The sequence below is a fragment of the Balearica regulorum genome, chromosome 3 (genome assembly GCF_011004875.1).
Source record: "Balearica regulorum gibbericeps isolate bBalReg1 chromosome 3, bBalReg1.pri, whole genome shotgun sequence".
NCBI lineage: Eukaryota > Metazoa > Chordata > Aves > Gruiformes > Gruidae > Balearica > Balearica regulorum.
The window spans coordinates 22,474,118-22,495,415 of NC_046186.1; the positions used below are offsets into that span (position 1 = coordinate 22,474,118).

A 21,298-nucleotide genomic window follows, 5' to 3' on the forward strand; every position below is an offset into this window, starting at 1 on the left:
GAGTTTAAAAAAAATCATGATTAATTAAAAGTTATTTTCTGAGGACATCAAGCTAATGAGCTATGGTATTTCTACGTAAACAAGCCTGTGCAGATTTTCTTGCTAAGTACCTGCATGAGCTCATGTCTGCAAGTCAAATGAAAACCTACTAACAATACAGAAAACTCATTTTTGTTTCCAGATGAGAGAACACGGTGGGATGTTTGTCTGAGGCATCAGACACCACAAAAATTAACAGCGTCATTTCAGAGCTCACTGAATCTGGATGACATCTTACTAGACCCCTTTTATCCCTTAACGTTTACTTGTGAGTGAGACTGTGTGCAACATGTTATATTTTTCCTCTCTTGCAGTTACTTTAGTGCATTTCACACTCAAGAATGCAAATGTCCTCCACAAACTATAAAGCTTTAGGACTGATTCTTCAAGGCCTTCCACCTTCATAGCAATGATTTACTTCATGGTTCACAGAAAAAAAAAAGACACCACACTCTTGGAGACTTTTCTGTGCTAGGCCAGACACTGAGAGCTCTCCAAGACCATCTGTGCTGTCTGATCTTGACTTCTTGGAACTATAGATTACTTGGGGACTACCATCATGTCCCATACACATTGGAAATTTGCCTTCTAATCTAGAATTGCCAAGAAGCTTATCATATCCAGAGGAAGACAGAAGACCAAGTTATTTAGTAGAGTAAGAGACATTATTTTCTGAAACTCAACTAAAATCATCACCTCAGCAAGGTAAGTGAGTCTGATTGCCAAGGGAACCTCTCCCATGATATTTCTGGCCTGCTTCCTCCTCACACACCACTGTGGCACCATTAAGTGGAGTTACTCCTGATTTACTCCAGTAGCCACCTAAAGAAGTGTGCCTTTTGACTCCAAATTCACCTAGTTTAGAAACTATCAACCAAGGTGATCCAGCTGATCTTAACCGATGAAAAAGCAACTGAAGCAAAAAAAGTTTCACTGACAGTCCAGTTGAGAATAATTTCATAGTCAATCCTCACAAGCAATTACAGTGCTAGTACAGAGTGTAAGTGAAATTGTTCAGTTTCACATATACATTGGAAGCAAATGCTCTTCAGCACTTTCTACCCTGCAAGAGGCAATAGGGACACAGCTCAAGAGCAGATGTTGTTTTTTGTTCCCTCTATGCAGACCTGCCCTCTCAACCACAAACCCTCTGTTCTGAACCAGTTGAATCTGTCCATAGAAACAGCCCTTTGAGGAACACCAGCAAAACATCCACCACACAAATGCTCTTTACCTCCTCAGTTTGGAGTTTAACCTCCAGGATTAGTTCCCTGATGCACTGCAATATATTTGGTTCCACAATCTATCAAATTTTAAGACAATCTGATATTAAGACAGCGTCTTAATCTTGTTATGCCTTAACATACTTCAACAGTTCAAGGATGAGGTGTTTGGTTTTACTTCTATTTTATTATTATTAAATCATATTGTAAGCTTTAGTCAGACGTGTAAAAAAATACCTGTGACACTGCCAAAATATTTTCCTCATTTCACCATACATATTATAGTCCAAGTCCTTAGGTCCCAACACATAGCTTTGGGAAGCCAGTTATATCCTGCAAGGTTTGGGAACTGGAATATTCTTTGCAAGTTGTAAAGCAACAATAAAATGCCTCACACCCATGCTATGCAACTAAAGGCTTCAAATAAGGCAGGTACATTAGTTAGTATATGGTAAAATCCCACTGACTGCTGAGGCATTTGCATGTGTTTTATGTCAAGTATGGGTTTTGTTGAATCATTGTCCTTTGAGATGTACTAGCCTAAGAGCTAATGTACCGCCTACACCAAAGAAAAGAGTAGCTCATGTAGACCTGTATTCAACAAGTCTGCTCCTGTTCCGCCTGAAAATCTCCCTCTACAGACACAGAAGTTTCTGGAACATGGCTTTGCAGTGTCCAGGAGAGTCTTCCTGCTATTCTCAGACATCCTAGATTCTCTTCCGTCCCCTAGTGAAAGGATCATTTGAGCTTCATCCTGAATCTTCTCCTCTTGCTGGCTGTGTCAGGCTGTGTCAGGAGAGGCAAGTGTGCAGAATCTGTCTCATATGCAGCCACATTATTCACCAGACAGGGACAATAAAATTGTTCATATCTGAAAGAAGACAAAAAATAAGCAGGTATTATCATTTAGAATCAAATGGAGAGATGGCTGACATTAAGGTGTTTTTTTTCCTCTCTCTATGCACTGTTGCCACCAAGAAGCTTAGAGTATCTTATAAATACCTCCTAAGGATGGAAAAGAAAGGCATTGTCAGGAAGCGGACATGACTGCAAAGTCATTTTTACAGGTTTTGGAAACTACATTTTGAAAAACAATAATAGGATTTTTTTAAGATAAAAGCAAATCCAAGGACAGTCCTTGGATTGAAGGCAGGGTTGACACACCACGTGTTTTGCTGGATTTAGATTGTGAATGCTTTGAAGATGAATAAATGCTTATAAGAGTTAAGAATGATTATTGCTGCACATTCATAAAGAAGTCCCTTCCTTCTTAACAGTACTAATAGCATCTGCAGTGCTGAGACTCATAAAGCATTACCATTGGCTTTTAGGATGATTCATAGGCCTATTTTAACAGAGAGAGGTATCTTAGCATAGCACTGGGAGTCAGCAGTTCCTCCTTTCTGATCTGGGCTCTGATACAAAATTTTCTTTATTGCCTTGAGCAGTTCACTTAATCTTTCTGCCTCATACTCCACATCTGTGAAATATGAAGTTACCATATTCACCTAACAGTAAAGTACAGTCATTGTTTCTCTCCTCCAAAAATATTTCCCTCAGGACATACCTCACCTCAAAGTCACATAAGAACTGAAAGTTATCTTGTGGATTGTGAACCTTTGAGACTGGGTTAAAAGTTTGCCTGTGCTTGATGCTACAGAATTTCTCTCCACAGAAATACCTACTGGCCAGCTCAGAACTGGAATTCTGGATACACACACTAACCAGCCGTAGCACTGACCTGAATATAGATAAAGCTTGTGCTTGAAGGTGGAAGGAAGAGTCCACTTAAAAGACAATATAGATGTAGCTCCTGCAGTTGGGAAGATGGCTTCAGTGCCTTTGTTCCAAATCTCTGTTCTACTCTACGATTTTATACCAAAAAAGCAGGTAATTCTCACTCTGCCCCTCAAAAAGATCTCTTTATATTGTTTATTGTGACACCATGAGTACTACTGTGGTGTTAGTCCTGCAGAAAACTCTGCAGCATGCTAATTCAGTCAATGCCCACTTTGTTCTACAGGAAGCTCATCCACAGCCCAGAAGAATATTCTAAAAAAGAAATGAGATTTTTTTTTTCTTTTAAAATGGTAGCAATATTAGAAGGATACATTTGTGAATAGTCTAGGAATTTTACTCCACATTTTGTTAACCCTTGAATAGCCCATTCTTCTATTCTTTAAACTTCCAATATTCCCATTTACTGTAGAAATTGTATTATGGTATCACAGATCTAATGACTCAGCAGCACTCGTGGGATGTTGACAGTTATAGGACGCTCCATGAACAATGCCATTGGGATTGTCACAAGTTCAAATGAGAGTGTACTGGGTCTGGCTGGGATGGAGATATTTATCCTAAAAATCACCACAATGAGAAAGATATATTCAGAAAAATTATCCTAAACCAACAAGCAGTGAGAATTAGGCAAGTTTTCCTGAGCAGCTGGGAAGTCCTATACAGATATATCTATGCTATCTCCCCAACACGGTATCTCAAGTACATCAGGAAAGAAAAAGGAACTGCCAGCATCAAAAATTCACTTCCTTCTGTTCCTCGACACCGACCAAAGCAAAAGGTTTAGACCATTGTGAAAGGAGAAAGTGCAGCTGCGATCTCTCCTCCCAAACCAATGCCACAATTTCATCTCTCTGAACTCTTTCAGTCTTTTTTTTAATTAAATGAGTCATACAGTATAGTGTATCTACTACTCTGTTCCAGAGCTGGAAATGAAAATTTGATTCATAAATTCTACAAATGTATTTGATCATAAAACAAAGTTGCTCTCAAGCTCTATGCATATTACCAACTTGTTTAGGAACTTGAGGAGCAAAGGAATGGAGCCTTTGACCTTCAGACCCTCTGTAATCATTAATCATCCAGTCAGTAAAACTTACATTTAGCCTTTGTTTAGATTGATGAACCTCTAATAAATATTGTTTCATGGGAGGGCAGATTCTAACTCAGAGTAATTATAAGCTTTTCTATTAGATTTAGATCAGTTTCTCTAGGTTCTATATCTTGATAGCAGAAACATATGGTACTTTAAACATGCTTGATTTTTTTCTAATTTCATGCAAAATCTAGTCTAAAAATATTCTCTGTGATTCTCCTTCATTCAATTCCTTGAGTAATGTTTACTTTTACTGGTTGAGAATCCACTTTTTCTAATGTATACTGTTGCCATCTAGTGTCTAAAAAACAGCGGTGTATTTGAAGTTCGATTTTTATGAGGTTAAGCACATATTTTTATGTCTCCACTAATCTTTAAATTAGTTTGATTCTCTTTTGTATCCATTCTTCTCTCTTTATCAACCATTTTTGATAAAGGCCACCCAGCTTCTACCACGTCTACTGCATAACTTCTCCAAGGTCAGTTAGCAGGAATCAGTGCTTTGGTTTCAATTCTGTTGGGCCACTTAGTCATGGTACAGCAGTTGGGAACTATGGCGGGAACTGAAATTGTTCCCCAAAAGCTGGGAGGAATATGGGACATCCTGCAGGAAAATGAAAGGTGATCACAGAACAAGTGAATCTCACCCAACTAGACGTATTTATGATGTAGACATGAACCTTTAAGGCTCCCTCTCCATTCACTGGAAAGACACAGGCACTCTCAGGGAACAAGTTGTCTCATCCTAAAATAGAAGTGCAAAATAGTTCAAACTACTGATGTGCCTTAATATTGCCTATTTCTCCCCACCCTCCCCCACACCCCCAAGTATATAGACAGCATCAGGTAGCAAGCTCAGGTGGAGATACCTAAACTAGAGATGGGTAAAGTCAGATAAGATGAATCCTACCTTAACTCATCCTTATGAGGTCTGGAAAGAATTTACTAACTGTCCAAATTTGGACTTGAGCCTGTCATTTAAATAGCCCTGTTCTGAATATTCCTCATGAGCGGTAATGAGATTTTCGAGTTATGTGCTTACCAAGGGCATCTAGTATCCTCTAAATCTTTTCTAATCATTTCAAGAGAGGTCTACAGAACACTGGAGGAGGAAGGACAATTTGATTACATAATTGATTAAAGTGAAGATACAGCAAAGCTGCCAAGACAATCCCTTTAGACCTGGAACCCCAAAGCACAATACAACCCAATAATTCATCATAATCGCAAGTAACTGGAGAATAGGGATCCAGTTGTGGCATTTTGCTTTAACATTTAGAAAGACAGTAGAAAGGTTTTTGGGTTTGGGTTTTTTTTCAAGCCAACATTTTTCAGAGAATTGAATCTACATTAAAAGAGAAATTTTGGCTCACTCTAGTCCACTGGAGTCTTGCCACTGATTTCAGTGAGATCAGGGCTGCATTCTCAGTGTTACTGCTGCCTACTCTATCAGGTAGCTAAAACTTACGGAGCACAGTGATACATGCAGGAGCATATGAGGTGAAAGCTTAAGCCAAAAGACAGAGTGCCTTGGAAAGAGTAAGATTCAAGAAATGTGCAACTTTTTCCTCTCTTTTCTGTCAAGTGTTCCTCTCTGACTATTAAATGTACACTCCCAGGACTCATAATTCCTGTGACTCTCCCCACATGTGTTTAAATTTCTGTTAACACAGTTAGCTGTGCTTCCATATGGCACAGCAGTGGCACTTAGTTGCTGTGATTAACTCTAAGTGTTGGCTGAGAAGGTAAATGAAAAGGCATGCTTTCTGCTGAAGCAATTTGTCAGTGAAGTACTGCAAGCCATATGTTTCTCTATCTTCTTCCAAATATTTGTGCTGATGTTGCTAGAAGGTGATTTCATCCAAGGAAAAAGAGATATATGATAGATTGTGCTGTGATAGATTATTGAAAGTATATAGCACTTGCCTAATGCATTTTCATCCTCTGAACTCAGTGATTTACAGCCACTGAGCTGCTGCTGCCACTAGAATTCATCAGACTATTCCTCCCACCACCAGGACTGCCAGTTTCATAGAATCATAGAATGGTTTGAGTTGGAAGGGACCTCAAAGACCATCTAGTTCCAACCCCCTGCCATGGGCAGGGACACCCTCCACTAGACCAGGTTGCCCAAAGCTCCATCCAACCTGGCCTTGAACACTTCCAGGGAGGGGACATCCACAACTTCTCTGGGCAACTTGTTCCAGTGCCTCACCACCCTCACAGTAAAGAATTTTTTCCTTGTATCAAATCTAAAACCTACCCTCTTTTAGTTTAAAGCCATTAGCCCTTGTCCTATCACTAGACTCCCTGATAAACAGTCCCTCTCCAGCTTTCAGTGGGTCTCAGTTTGTGGGCCCCATTACGTTCTTGCAATGTTGGAAGCTGTGAAGGTTTTGCTAACATCTATCTCCTAATGGGCTTTATGCTCAAAGCATGTACACACTACATACTATTGTAAAAAAAAAAAAAAAAATCCGATCAGTGGTTGGTACTGCATTAAATTAAATGGATGGTCTCAAGTAAGAGTAAATAATTTCAAATTTGGTTTAGCTCAGTAACTTTTTGTGGTGGGTTGATCCTGGCTGGGGGCCAGGTGCCCACCAGAGCTGCTCTGTCACTCCCCCTCCTTCACTAGACAGGTGAGAAAAAGTACAACGAAACACTTGTGGGTCGAGATAAGGACAGGGGAAGATCACTCACTAATTAACTAATTATTGTCATGACCAAAACAGACTGAACTGAGAGGAAATTCATCTAATTTACTACCAAGCAAAACAGAGTAGAGCAATGAGAAATAAAATCAAATCTTAAAACACCTCCCCCCACCCCTCCCATCTTCCCGGGCTCAACTTCACTCCCGGCTTCAACCTCCGCCCCCCCTCAGTGGCACAGGGGGACGGGGAGTGGGGGTTACGGTCAGTTCATCACATGTTGTTTCTGCCGCTTCTTCATCCTCAGGGGGAGGACTCCTCTCATCGTTCCCCTGATCCAGCATGGAGTCCCTCTCACGGGAAACAGTCCTTCACGAACTTCTCCAATGTGAGTCTCTCCCACGGGCTACAGTCCTTCATGAACTGCTCCAGCGTGGGTCTCTCCCATGGGGTGCAGACCTTCAGGAGCAAACTGCTCCAGCATGGGTCCCCCATGGGGTCACAAGTCCTGCCAGCAAACCTGCTCTGGCGTGGGCTCCTCTCTCCACGGGTCCACAGCTCCTGCCAGGAGCTTGCTCCAGCGCGGGCTTCCCACGGGGTCACAGCCTCCTTCAGGTGCCTCCACCTGCTCTGGCATGGGGTCCTCCACGGGCTGCAGGTGGAATCTCTACGCCCCCTCATCCTTCCTCCATGGGCTGCAGGGGGACAGCCTGCTTCACCAGGGTCTTCACCACGGGCTGCAGGGGGATCTCTGCTCCGGCGCCTGGAGCACCTCCTGCCCCTCCTTCTGCACTGACCTTGGTGTCTGCAGAATTTCTTACATCTCACTCCTCTCTCTGGCTGCTAAAGCTCTCTCTAACTTGTTTTTTCCTTCTTAAATATGTTATCCCAGAGGCGCTGATTGGCTTGGCCTTGGCCAGCGGTGGGTCCATCTTGGAGCCAGCTGGCATTGGCTCTATCAGACACAGGGGAAGCTTCTAGCACCTTCTCAGAGAAGCCACCCCTGTAGCACCCCTGCTACCAAAACCTTGCCATGCAAAGCCAACACACTTTTCTGACATGAAAATAAAATAAATTCTCCAGACTGGCACAGACTTTATTTAAGTGTATAATTAACCTGCTGCCTCTCTTTCTACCACATTTCTATCAGCTAGGATACAACAGAAGGTGAGGGTGCACTGGTCTTAGGTAAGAAGGATAAAAACAATACAGAGTGCTCTGTCACCTGTCTTATTCCTCCTTCTTCACTCACAGGAAAGTTCTGCCAACTTCTGGATTTGTGTGACAAGCAAATATGCTGGCAGTTCAATTTCCTTGGCATTGAAGAAGGCTGCTAGACCAGAACATGCCAAGTACAAGGCTTTCAAGCAGGTCCCAAGAAAACCATGCCACACTGCTAGCCACATTGACTAATCAGTTAAGGCAAAATTATGGGTGGAAACTGACTTCAGCATCCTCATAGGAAAGGCACTGGACTTAAGACCGCATTGTCAGTGCTAATTTACTTTCTGCGATCACATGAAAATTACTAAGAGTTGGATGTTCTGGAAGTCTAGCTGCTGCAAGAGCCCTGAGAAGTGATTGAGGCTGCACTGAGAAACAGATGGGAGCTTTTTTGAAAGTACATGGCCCAAATCTTGTATCCATATCCCCAGTCATTGGAGTCCATAACCTGGAGGTTCCACTGATTCTGGGTGCAGGTATTTTGGCAAATAGCTTTTCCAGTGTGGTAGAACTAGAATGTTATGGAATACATAGCCTGTATTCAAGAGATGATGTGGCTCCTACTTAACTTCTTACACACCACCAGCATGTTGGGGCCAGTCTTCACCCTGCTGAATTCTGACTGAAGTTCTGAGCCCAGTTCATCTCCCAGATGTAATCTCTGCAGCACCAGTTTACTCCAGTTACCCGCCTCCCTAAGACAAGCAGTGTCATATAACAAGCAAGTGACTACCAAAGGAATAAGCATCCAAAATGGTAGTTATATCCAGATGAAACTTCATCTGTCACTACAGAAACTTAACTTAGTACCACCATAAGGGTTGAAAAAACACTCTTCCCCTGACTCTCTTAGCTCTACTATACCAAATACAGTTTGTACAGATCCCAACTCTGGAGCTGAAAGATCAAGCATCTAAGTTATAAATTACTTCTTCCTTCATACTTTTTATTTAATTAAATGAATAAAATATAACTGTGCTATAAAATAGACACACAAAAATAGTACATGGCAAGCATTTACATTTTAGAACTGTCAGCAAATTTAATCAGGAAATTATCTCCTTAATATAAATGAATACAGGAAGGCGATTAACTGTTTTTAATTTAGCAACAACAAATTGTAATCTCTTTCAGACAGGTAAATCAGAATGATGTTCTAACTCTAATGATCAATAGGTAACTGCCGCATCCTCCCAAAGTTGCAGAATTAATATAAGGGTATATATAATATAAGGGTAGAGGTTAACAGCTACAATTAACTATTAGTACAATCATAAATATGTTCTTTTAAGCATATTAATTTAAATGTGATGAACAGAATTCTAAGGGGTGTAATCCTGCTGCCATTACCTAGGCAAAATTCCTTTCAGTTTCAATAGTTTTCACAACTGGTGGCATCACAGAACCAGACCTTTATAACAACCACAGAATATAAAGGATCTGACTGGGCCACCTTTAACCAAATCAGCTATATCTGTAAGTATGGGCTACATCTTTACTGCACTTCATAGAGCACTCCAAATTCTAGTTCATCCCTAGTACTAGTGGCTAGGAGTGACTGCTAACCTCTCCCACTATATGAATGCTTCAGCTTTGGGAAGGTGAAACAATTTACATATAGACCATCAGAGATAGCACATCTTTCTGATTTACATACTGCCCTCACATCCAGCCTGCACTCTGGTTGTTTTCTATGAAGGATTCTCAAGAGTTGTCCTTCAGGTTGTCTTTTTGCAAGAGCAGCTGAAACATCTGCATACTGCCGGACGCACACAGCAGGTGATGTGCTCTGTGGGATGTTTTAAGCACTGTACACACCCAAAGTTTCCTTCAGGGGATACTAGTGGCATACACCAGAGAGACCTGTGACACCTGTTATGTTATGTCAGCTGTAAAAGAATGCCATTTTGCCCTGAAATTCATTTTCTAGCTGTTTAATATGACAACGCAGATGCAGTCATCTGGTACTGTTTTGTTTTCTCAAAGGGCCCACAGAATGATCTAGATGCTAAACACCGTATCTTCCAAAGAGCAGAGAATGACCACAGTCTGGGGAGACAATCCTGGTCTAGGGCAGCCTTTTCTCAAGTCAGAACTGGGAAGAAAAAAACCTCCACAGAACCCAGAACCCAACTGAAAGGAGACAGGTCACTAACCCACAGCTGTCTGCTATGTGCGTGCAAGTCCTGTGGGTTTTTTAACTGAGGAACAGTGTGGGATGTACACTGACTGAAACTTAGAAAGTCAAGGTAGGAAGAAAGAAGCAGAAGGAAGGGAAGAAAAAAAAGAGAATCAAGGAAATATGGTTCCTGTTCTATTCTCAGAGTTTTAAAGACATTTATTTATCCTTTGTGTACAGACAGGCAATCATTGCTGCAGTAAATGTTATGTTCATTTAACTCGGGTTCTTGCAGGAGAAAAATATGTAAGTGATTCTTGCCTCTAGATGGTGGGATAACTGTACACCTAGCTACGCAATGTCAGTCTAAATAGCGTTCCTAATGCTATCAGCAAGACTATTCGCATTGTTTATTGGTATTTGCTAGCATAAATTTCCAACCTGAAAGGCACATGGCTCACTTCCTGCTGTTTCTCTAGTGTAATATGGGTGTTAATTAGTCAGTTTTATCTTAATAGGTTTTAAAAATGATTAAATTCTTTGCATATTGCTTGTTTTCAAATAATGAATGAAATCTTCCAGCCCTATGTACTTCTGAAAATCACTATGTTTAGTTTAATTATAATCCTCCTTTTTCTATCAAAATGTGCCAAGAAAAAGAATTTTGCTACACACAAGACCTTTAACTGTTTCCTAATAATTCCTATCCATTTCCACAGATTTTATATTTATGGTATCTATAAAACCATAAACAAAGTTTCCAATAAACATGTGAAGAAATGGACTCTCAGAAGTAATAGTTCTAAACCTTGCTGAGAACTGGATAAATGGACTGCCAAGCAATCCCATTCTGTGTAGTAGAATAGTCCCAAGAGCTATGCAGAAATCTATTTGTGACTGAATAAAATGCTGCTTGTGTTTCTTCCTTCTTAGAAAGAAAAAAAAAAAAAAAGAAAAACAAATAAAACCACCAAGGAAACAAACTTGAAATTCATCCAGATCTTTCATGACTGGTTTTAGTACTAGACTGGCACTGAATTTAGCTATAAAGTTTAGAACTGTAGTTGCATATATACAGTTGCTTTTCTTCTGTATAAGCAAGTCTGATTCATTTCCTGTGAAATAAAGGTCAAAATCCTCCTTGACTGCCTTGGGGCTGGATGGCACTTAAGGAAGGCTGTCATACAAAGTGGTGTTCATATTAATACAGTAAGCAAAGAACAAATAACCAAATGCAGGAAGTTCGACTCATAAAGCTTTACTGGACTAACTCACAATAAAAAGCTAGCATTTCTGGTTCTTCAGAAGGAAATGTGAATTTAGGGATTCTAATTACATGGTGAGCAAGACTATGAATAAGGATCATAAAAATATATTGTGCTCCTATTTCACAAAATGTATTACTTTTTAAGTTTATACTTCCTCTGTTTAGTGCTTCCAAAGGGAACTCTTTATAATCACAGATCACAGAGGATTACTAATCATGAAGACTACTAATGATGAGGTATAAAATTACTGATCAGGTACTAATCTCTGATAGACTTTTGAGTAGTTAAATTAGCTGTAAAGACACAATATAGAGAGCGCATATTATAGAGCAACCTCTGTAATAGTTAACCTTCAGGTTTTGGTTTCACTCATTAGGATCACTTATCCTTGCACCTTTCCAAGAAAGAATAAAATTATTCTGAACCCCATCACCTTACCAACTAAAGGCTTTGTCAGCTTGCTGGCTGTTTCATCTCTGGGTCAGATTGATAATCCATTGGTGCCGCTTTCCTTCAGCAGCACTGCAAATTATTAAAACCAAACAGCATTATGTTATTTATAACCACAATTTATTTCTCAAAAAAAAAGCCTAATAGGCAGGCAGGTTTACATGTGCACAAAGACTAGATAAAAACACTAATGTCCAGTGATGGTGTACTTTAAATATGACAGTGATTCCCACTGGCCAAAGCCACGAACAGCCTGAGCTCAAAAGTGAACAATGGCTTTGAAGAGAAAGCCATCATAACTCAGAACCTCCTGAGAAAAGAGAGTGAAAATGAGAGGTTTCAAAGTCATTACAGGACACCTGAAAGGGATGAAAGCATACATTGTACCTATCTGTCACATATTAATGGCAGCTATAACACATCTCGAAGAAAGTAGCCATTAAAACCCAATCTGATACACAACTGTCTATGGTGACTCAATGCCTCAAAGCTGCTAAAACATCACTTCTTGTCAAAAAGTCACACAATTTTGTTCTTGTTTTAAATCTTAGAATGAGGTAATAAACATAAAACATGGTACTAACTACGTTTGTAAAAAATGAGCATCAGGGCAAAGCCTGCATCCCACAGCAGCAGACACACACACCCCCCAGCAGAATTTACAATACTCCAGTGTACATCATATGCTTATCCCAAAAGCCTAATTCTGCTACTGACCTCTACAGAAATAATTGTTTTTATTTCAGCATCTCCCCTTCTTCCTTGTGCCCCTACCTCATTCCAGCCTTTTCCCCTCTACATTGTCAAAATTGCAAGAACATAAGAGATGGAAACTGAAAACTATGAAAACCTCAACAAATTAAGCCATTCAGTTAAACATGCAAAATTTACCAGCAAAAAATTTCCAGTAGGAGTGGAAGATTCTGAAATCTTGATTGATTCTGAAATCTTGATTCAGAACTTGACTCAGTTCTGAAAAATAACATTAGTATCAAAGTAGTTGAAGTAAGAAATTGGTTAGCTTGTTTTAGAAATAACTCTGGAGTCTGCTATGTCCATCTTCAATCAGATTTTGTATTGTACAAGACCTTTCCTCTTTCCTTACTATGCATCTGCAGTTCAGGTCAGAAAGCAAACATGAAACAGGACAGTTAGGAAGCCAGAACCACATTTCTTTGACACCACTGAGCTAAAGTGCAATAACTGAGTGCACGTGCAAACCAAGAACACATTTATTTTTACCCTGAATTACTGTAAGTTAGGAATCTGCATCTCATGTAGATGAAACACTTAAATTAAAATGTTTGTTGGCTTCCATTAAATTTTTTGATAAATCAGAGAGCCTGGTTCTGTTCTCACATTACTATAAGCAAGACAACATAAGTTGACTAACACAAGTATTATTTAAGGGTGCTTCACTTGTATAAGCAAAAGCCAAGTAAAGTTCAGTATTTTTTCTCTTCTTCAAAATGCTTTCTTTTTTATTTCCTGAATGGTCAGGTTTATCCAAATAATGTAACTGTAATATCAGATACAGCTTCTGCTGTTGAGATAAAGACAGTTACTGGAAACACTAGTAACTTAGTTTGGTTTTATGTAATTCCATTAAACAGTGGTTATATCACTATTTATAGCTAGATGGGATAGAAGCATACTATGGACAGACATTTTAATTATGAGTAGATATGTAAAAGAAGGTCTGTAGGGAATTGCATTCTGTTTTTCAGACTACTTCTCCAAGGTCAATTTTAATTCTTATGGTATCTTTCCACATTCTTAAAGATCCTGCCACTTTCCTACCACCTACCAATTTACCATGCACACACTATTCCATATTCCAGCTCACTAAAGAGATCGTATTAATTCCAATGTTTTCCACCAGAAGTTAAATTTACAAATTATAATTTCTTGTTTCTATTTTTTCTTTTTTTTTTTTTAAATAGACACTGCATTTGCCCTTTTGCAATTCTGCCGTACTTCTCCAATCTTCCATATGTGTTCTGCATAACTACTAGTATTTTTATGATTGCTTACTAAGTAACCCAATTTATCAGGTCCAGCCACATTGATGAACATCTAATTTATTATATTTATAATTTAGCTGTCTTTCTCAAAATCCCTATTTATTTCTATCTCTGTATTTCTCTGGAAACCTACACTCTGCAGCTAGCAGTTCTGTTAGCCATTTTCTTTAGTTGAGGATTGTAGTAAACACCAATATATATCACTTTGTAGAACAGTGGATCAATAGTTTAATACTTTTCTTAGCCTTTCTGGTACCTCTAGTAGTTTTCATTCAGTTCCCTGCAGTCAGATTCAACTACATCATATCGCTCCCTTCATATACTGATTAAGCTTCTCTTTAACATTAATTAGATTTCTTTGTTCCAATTCTTCCTATGGGGAAAGCTGAGAGAAAGAGAGAGGAAAAGGAGAGAGAATCTCTCTCCTATAACAGTTAGATTTCTTCTCATTTCTAGATTAATTTTATATCTATTTTAATTATTACAATATTGTCTTCAGTTTCGATCCATTTTCTCCTTGAGCTGCACGTCCCTAGCTTTTGCTGCAGCACTCATTTTCTCTTATGAACATATTTGAAACCACTGATCCAAACCAATTTATGGGTTGTATGGATGCATACAAATATGGTGAAAACAGCTGGTAACTTACCAATACAGGAAGTCTCCTTCTAAAAATTGTTTTTATTCCGATTAAAGGTTTCAAGTAGAAGGTTAGAAAATCTCTCTCCATCCTTCATTAGCATAAAAGCAATGAACTTCACCTTTATAAGTCATTTCTTACTCATTTCTATAGCTTGAACTGCCATGAAATTCTACCCCACACAGCAAATTCCTAAAATAGTTCATTTCCTTTCTTGGTTATCACTCTCTCCAATGCTCATATTTTTTGAAAAATGAAAATTTCTTCTCCAAAACTTAGTTCTGACCTCACATTTCCCCCACTGTGAATGAGTTAGTTGCAGTATCCAACCTGTCATTGATCAAACAGTGTAATTTCTGTTGGTGTCCCAGAGCTTTCAATTAAAGATTTCTCTCAAGATACGGTACACGCTGTTTTTCAGATTGTTTCTCTGGAGTTTAACTAAAATTGTGTTTTTCACTGCAACACTGAAACTTCTTTTATTTCTCCCTCAATGTTATTTCCCAGCAAACTGTTACCATTTTTTTCCTAGAATAATTACATTTTCAAAATTCTTTGCCCTACACTATATAGTGTTTCTTACAACCAAAATGTTTTTTTACATTCAACAGCGAATTATTATATAATAAAACATTTTTCATATTAGAGTTCTACATCCAACATTGATTTGTGAATCATTGCTGAAAATAATTACATCTTTGAATTAATTGTTAATAACCTACTGTATATCTGTGAGTTCATTTTTTTCACAAAGCTCATATGTTTCTTTTCATAAAGGCTTTCCATTCCCCAAGGTCTCTGGAGAGCAATTTGTCTGATTATGTCACATCCCGGCAGACGGGAGAGCTGAGAGGGATCCCAGGGCCAGCAAGGCAGGGACCTCATCAGCCAGGGACTGTCCGCATGAGGCAAACAGAATCAGAATCACACAATCACAGACTGGTAGGTGTTGGAAGGGACCTCTGGAGATCACTTAGTCCAACCCCCCTGCTCAAGCAGGATCACCTACAGCAGGTTGCACAGGATCATGTCCAAGCGGGTGTGGCAGATGCACCCACCCCAACAAAGCCCGCAGAAAAACCTTCCTGCCGCAGTTTGAATTATGCCTGCATTGGCCATTTCAGTTGACAGGAGACAAAGCTGAGGTCTTCGGCCAACAGGAGACCTACGTGACCATATATGACCACAGGTCAGATTCAAATTGGGTATAAATGGAGTCCTGTGAGGGGGCCATTTTGAGTTGGTCTCCCTGAGAGCAGCGGGTCTGCAATCAGAGGCTCTCCCTGTGGATTGGTACGCCACCCACGGCTCATCTTCTGTACAGACTGAGAGACCTCATCCTACATAGGTGAGTGATTTTGCACATTTTGGGTTATCAACCATAAACCTTAAGAGCTCTTAAGTCAGTGGTGTAGTACCAATATCCCAACCAACACCCTGAACCTGTGGATTGTTAACATCTGTTGGAGCCAGAGTGGTTTCAGTTAGAACAAAACTTAGGGGGTTTTTCCCTTCCATCTTGTAAAATGAATCTTTTTTTTTCAGTTTGTTAACTGGACTGGCATAGTTTGTGAGGTTCCATGACAGCGGGTTTTGAAGATCTCCAGAGAAGGAGACTCCACAACCTCTCTGGGCAGCCTGTTCCAGTGCTCGGTCACTCTCAAAGTTATACCTCATGTTCAGATGGAACTGCCTGTGTTCCAGTTTGTGCCCATTGACCCTTGTCCTGTTGCTGGGCACCACTGAAAAGAGTCTGGCCCCATCCTCTTGACATCCACCCTTTAGATATTTATAAGCATTGATCAGATCCCCTCAGTCTTCTCTTCTCCAGATTAAAAAGACCCAGCTCTCTCAGCTGTTCCTCATACCAGAGATGCTCCAGTCCCCTAATCACCTTTGTGGCCCTCGGCTGGACTCTCTCCAGTAGTTCCCTTTCTTGAACAGGGGAGCCCAGAACTGGACACAGTACTCCAGAAGTGGCCTCACCAGGGCAGAGCAGAGGGAGAGGAGAACTTCCCTTGACCTGCTGGCCATACTCTTCTGAATGCAGCCCAGGATACCATTGGCCTGCCTCGCCATAAGGGCACACTGCTGGCTCATGGAGAGCTGCTTGTCCACCAGGACTCCAAGGTCCTTCTCCACAGCACTGCTTCCCAGCAGGTCAACCCCTAACCTGTACTGCTGCTTGGGGTTATTCCTTCCTAGGTGCAGGACTCTGCACTTGCCCCTGTTGAATTTCATTAGGTTCCTCTCCACCCAACTTTCTAACCTGTCGAGATCTCGCTGAGTGGCAGCGCAGCCTTCCAGTGTGTCAGCCACTCCTCCCAGTTTTGTATCATCAGCAATTTGCTGAGGGTACACTGTCCCCTTGACCAGGTCATTGATGAATATGTTGAGTAAGACTGGATCCAGTACTGACCCCTGAGGCACACATCTAGCTACAGGCCTCCAACAAGACTCTGCCGCTTATCACAACTCCCTGGGCTCTGCCATTCAGCCAGTTCTCAACCCACCTCACTGTCCACTCAGCTAACCCACACTTCCTAAGCTTGCCTATAACAGATGAGGGCAGGCTCACAGATAGTGGCCAGGTTCAACCAAGAGTCCAGATCATCAGACAAGTGGTGAGGCAAGTCCAAGGTCAAGCTGGGAAGTCAGTCTGCAGGTCTAGGACAGTGCCCAGCTCAGCAGGTTACACGGCCAGGCCAGGCCGGCTGCCTACAGCACTGTCCGGAGCCTCTCTGCACTGTCCCCGGAGGGAAGGGGGCTGCCCCAGGCTGCACACCTCCGAGCTGGCCCTGAGCCCCAGCAGCCAAGCCTCCAGGAAGGAGGATGCTCTCTTATGCATCTATAGTTATCTTAACACACTTAGACTATTTTCTCATAATTTGGGGAGAGTAATAAATGTAATAAAGGAAGAGCAGCAGCATTACCTCTTGTTTTGGCAGTACTGATGATAAAGATTTAGGAAAAAAATATGCCAACCACCAAACTTCTGAAGAACTGTGTAACGCGTTGCAAATCACACATTAAGTAATATTTAAGAAAATGAGGCTTTTGTCCAAGCTTTGGTTTTTTTTACAGGTTGGAAGCTTTCCTGAAAATGAAACTATAACCAACGGACTATTTGGAAAACTGACAACTGCTTGGATTATGCATTGTTCGCCAGTTTTGTTTTACCTATAAAATACTATGACTTCTGTCTTCATTATTGTCATGAGCTCCCTTCTGCTGTCCAATGATTTTATTGCTGCTACATTACTTTCCTGTTTCTTTTTGTTAGCATTATATGTTGCTAAGTAACTCAATCAGGCTGTGGTTATTATTTGGCATAACTATTCTTTTAAATAAGTATAGAGATTACTCAACAAAATTACTCTCCCAAGGGAAAGAAGGCCATTTGCATCTACCATAACTCTGATTTTCAGATGATTTCTAAGAAAAAGTGAGAGGAAATCCTATAAACATGATGCATCTTTTCAAACCAGGTAGTTCAGGAAATACAAATATTGATAAAAATTGCTTCACCTTCTCCGTGAGGTTATCCTAAGCCACCCTAAAAGTTACCCTTCATTTTGCTTTCAGTCATGTGTCTCAGCTCTTACAAGCAAAGTAACTCAAAAGCGAAACAGCTTGGCTTCCTATCAGTGCAAGCTCATTCAGAGAATTCATCTTTGCTGTGGCTTATCAAATAGAAATCATAATTTAAGTAATTTAACAGGAAAAAAAATGGGAAAGATGGAATTTGCCATTGTATTTAGGTTTCCTAATTTCATGTTAACTTGGCCATGATCTAGGGTTTCTCATCTGTCCTACTCATAAGGATCCACTATCAACAATAAAGGTAACCATTCTCACTGCAAAACAGGAGACTCTCTGGGTTTAACGCAATCTTCACTTTACATCCCTCTGAAATAATCAAAGCAACAACAGTCACAATGCAGACCAGTTTGTTCCATTTCCACTGCGAAGGTTTAAACTGCTTTAGTATTAATTAAAACATAACAGAGAAGGTCCAGATGAGGACTGTGATGCCAGAATAGAAAAATTCACATAGAATTTTATGAAGAATGTCTGAAACAGAACAGTGTCAATCATTATTAAATTACTCAAGAATTGTTTGAGCTGCTCAATGTTGATTAGAATAGTCTTAGAAGTTTCCATATTCCATTGTTACTCTAATATTTAAAATCCCCCCAAAATGAACAACGTATTTTCTTTTGTATATTTTTAATATAGACACGTACTACATATAAAAAATATTTTAAAATAAATTTGTCAGTCTTAGAACCTAAGTCCCCCAAATGAGTTTTTTATAGGTAGGAGCTTGGACTCTCAAGATACTAACTATTCTTTCCATGGGAAGTATCTCTAAATTTGCTCATTTGAAAATTTATCAGCTTTTGTTAAAAAAATTAAAGGAAGATGGACAAATATCATAAATACTAAATAGCAAAAAGACTTCTGTTAGGGAGTACAGTGAGCTAAAATTACACTTGCAATAGAGAGGATGGCTCAACACTAACTATGGGCAATAATCACTTTACATCTGCTTGTTGCATTAGCACAAGATTGTTAGACATTTGGAATGAAACCACATATACACTAAGTCTTATAACAAGCGACTGTACTAAAAAAAAATTAAATCCACATTGCTGCAGCTCCCTCTAATGTATAATTAATATAAATTTGCTGAGGCCAGCAGGTAAAATACTGTAATAGCTGAATATGAGTAGCAGTGAATATTCAGGAATGAGAGTTGTCATGCAAAACCCAATTACATATGTACCTCAGTTATTAATGACTTCATTAAATTTTTAGCACAAGTCAAAAAGTGTGACTGCCCAAGCTGGGAAGGCACACTTCTCCTTGCCCTTCTAGAACCTATACCGTAGAAGAGAATAAAATAGTACAAGACAGTCAGGTAAACACAAGAGTATTACATCACATTTTCTGAACTGCATCACTTTTGGATTAGATGTTTCACCCATGATGCCCTACTAGTCAAATCCCACCTGCCCTAAAAGATCAGCCCCACCTGAGCTGTCAGGTAACTCTCTACTCATATGTCCACATTGCGTAGGATACCTCAAGAGGTGGACAGAAAATATAGAAGGAACCCAGAGACCAACGGATTTTTGCCACATTATGAAGGAATTTTCTAGATCTAGTTTCAAAAGAGAAAAAAAGACCCATTCACGGGCTGGGCAAAGAGCATTACAAGTTCCTGGCAGAGCAATGTCATTGAGACATACATTTACAACAGAATCGGTCAGGCCAGTGAATGTGAAGATAACTGCAGGTAGGCTCAATTGTCTTGCTGGCTGTGTTTGGTTGAAGGCTGCCTGCAGCAGCAAGTGATGTCAGCAAGAATCTAGACGGGTTGAGGACATGAGAGAGGGGGGGCCAGCAAGACTAAAATCATTAGAAGAGAATGCACTGCCCCACAAAAAGTTCCAGACCAGCATAAACCATCAATATTGACTCATAACTTTTTCCAATGTAAAGCTGGGAAATTCTTTTCAACCACCGTATTCTCCAATATGACAATCAGGCTGGCAGATGGTGAGGTCTACAGCCTTCTACCATGCAAAGGCAGCACCTTTGCCATGGCGATATTCGGGTCAGGGCTACAGGGTCTTGAAAAAGACTAGTGTCTCTTTTTCTCTCTTCATGAAAAGATGAATCCTACCTCTAAGACAGTAGTTTAATTACTAGAAGTGACATACTGAAAAATATTTAATCAATCACAGGTCAGAAAGAACTACCTATGTCACTTTTTCAAGCCCAAAGAAAAGAACTTCTAAGATATCTGAGCCTACGCTGAATTCTGTGCTCTTACAGCACTTATTTTGTAAGATCACAACCTCCAGTTTCATATGGGAAAGAGCTTTAAAAGGATTAGAGAATGCTTCCAGGTAGGGACAAGCTACAGCAATTGCTGTATCATCAATCCCAAACATTCAAATAATAAAAGGTCAACCCCTTGTTCTACAGCACAAAGTATTTAAGACTGATTACAATGTTTTAAAATACAATCTTTAGCTCCTTGACTTTATCTTTTTATATTTTTCTCCACATCGGTACAGGAGAAAATTACTGACTTTTAAGTGAAAGCTGCTATGTTCATACAACCATATATTCATGACTTAAAGCTCTAAGAAACAAGGAGCTCCATGAGCTTGGTTTCCTACAGCCTTGTTCCCCATCTGCCCCCATAGTTCTTCCTTTACAAAAATAAGCCTGGCATAGCTCCAAGCCTCATGTCACACTGGTAAGCCACAAAATGGAAAGGTGCCTGTCTAGGACGGACAGAAGGGCCTCAGCTGGCCGAAGCACCAAGTAACCCACACTCGGCAGCTGCTCCCGGATACCTCAATGCCTCCTGCTCTCCCCAAGGCAGCCATGAACTGGCGTCCTCCTCCAGCCACCTTTTCTCACACAACCTACGGGAACGTGAGTACCTCTGAGACAACCACTTCTGCTTCGAACCCAGCTGAAACCACCCAACAGGTTCAAAAACTGAAGGGAAGGACGGGCTGGCAGCACAATCTGCCCTTCCCTGAGGGCCCTACCGAGGCTAAAACACTCCCTGGCCTGCCGCACGACGACACCGGCAGACTACGCGTGGATTTCTGCCCTCACGTTAAGAAAACCCAGTCAGCACCAGACGCCCCAGTCCGCCGGGCGCGGCCCCGCGAGCGCAGGGGAACGCACTGCGCTCAGCCCCGCTCGCGCCACACGCCCCGCCCCCGCCCGACCAA

General features: G+C 40.5%; 1 long non-coding RNA gene across 1 annotated transcript; it reads right to left on the minus strand.

Moving 5' to 3' along the window:
* Positions 1 to 477: 477 nt before the first annotated feature.
* LOC142601253 (uncharacterized) lies at positions 478 to 21,279 on the minus strand. The gene is made up of 3 exons (XR_012834856.1): positions 21,180 to 21,279; positions 11,859 to 11,942; positions 478 to 2,133 (listed from the first exon to the last, which is right to left on the minus strand). It is a non-coding gene; the product is annotated as an uncharacterized LOC142601253 (long non-coding RNA).
* Between the last annotated feature and the right edge of the window lie 19 nt (positions 21,280 to 21,298).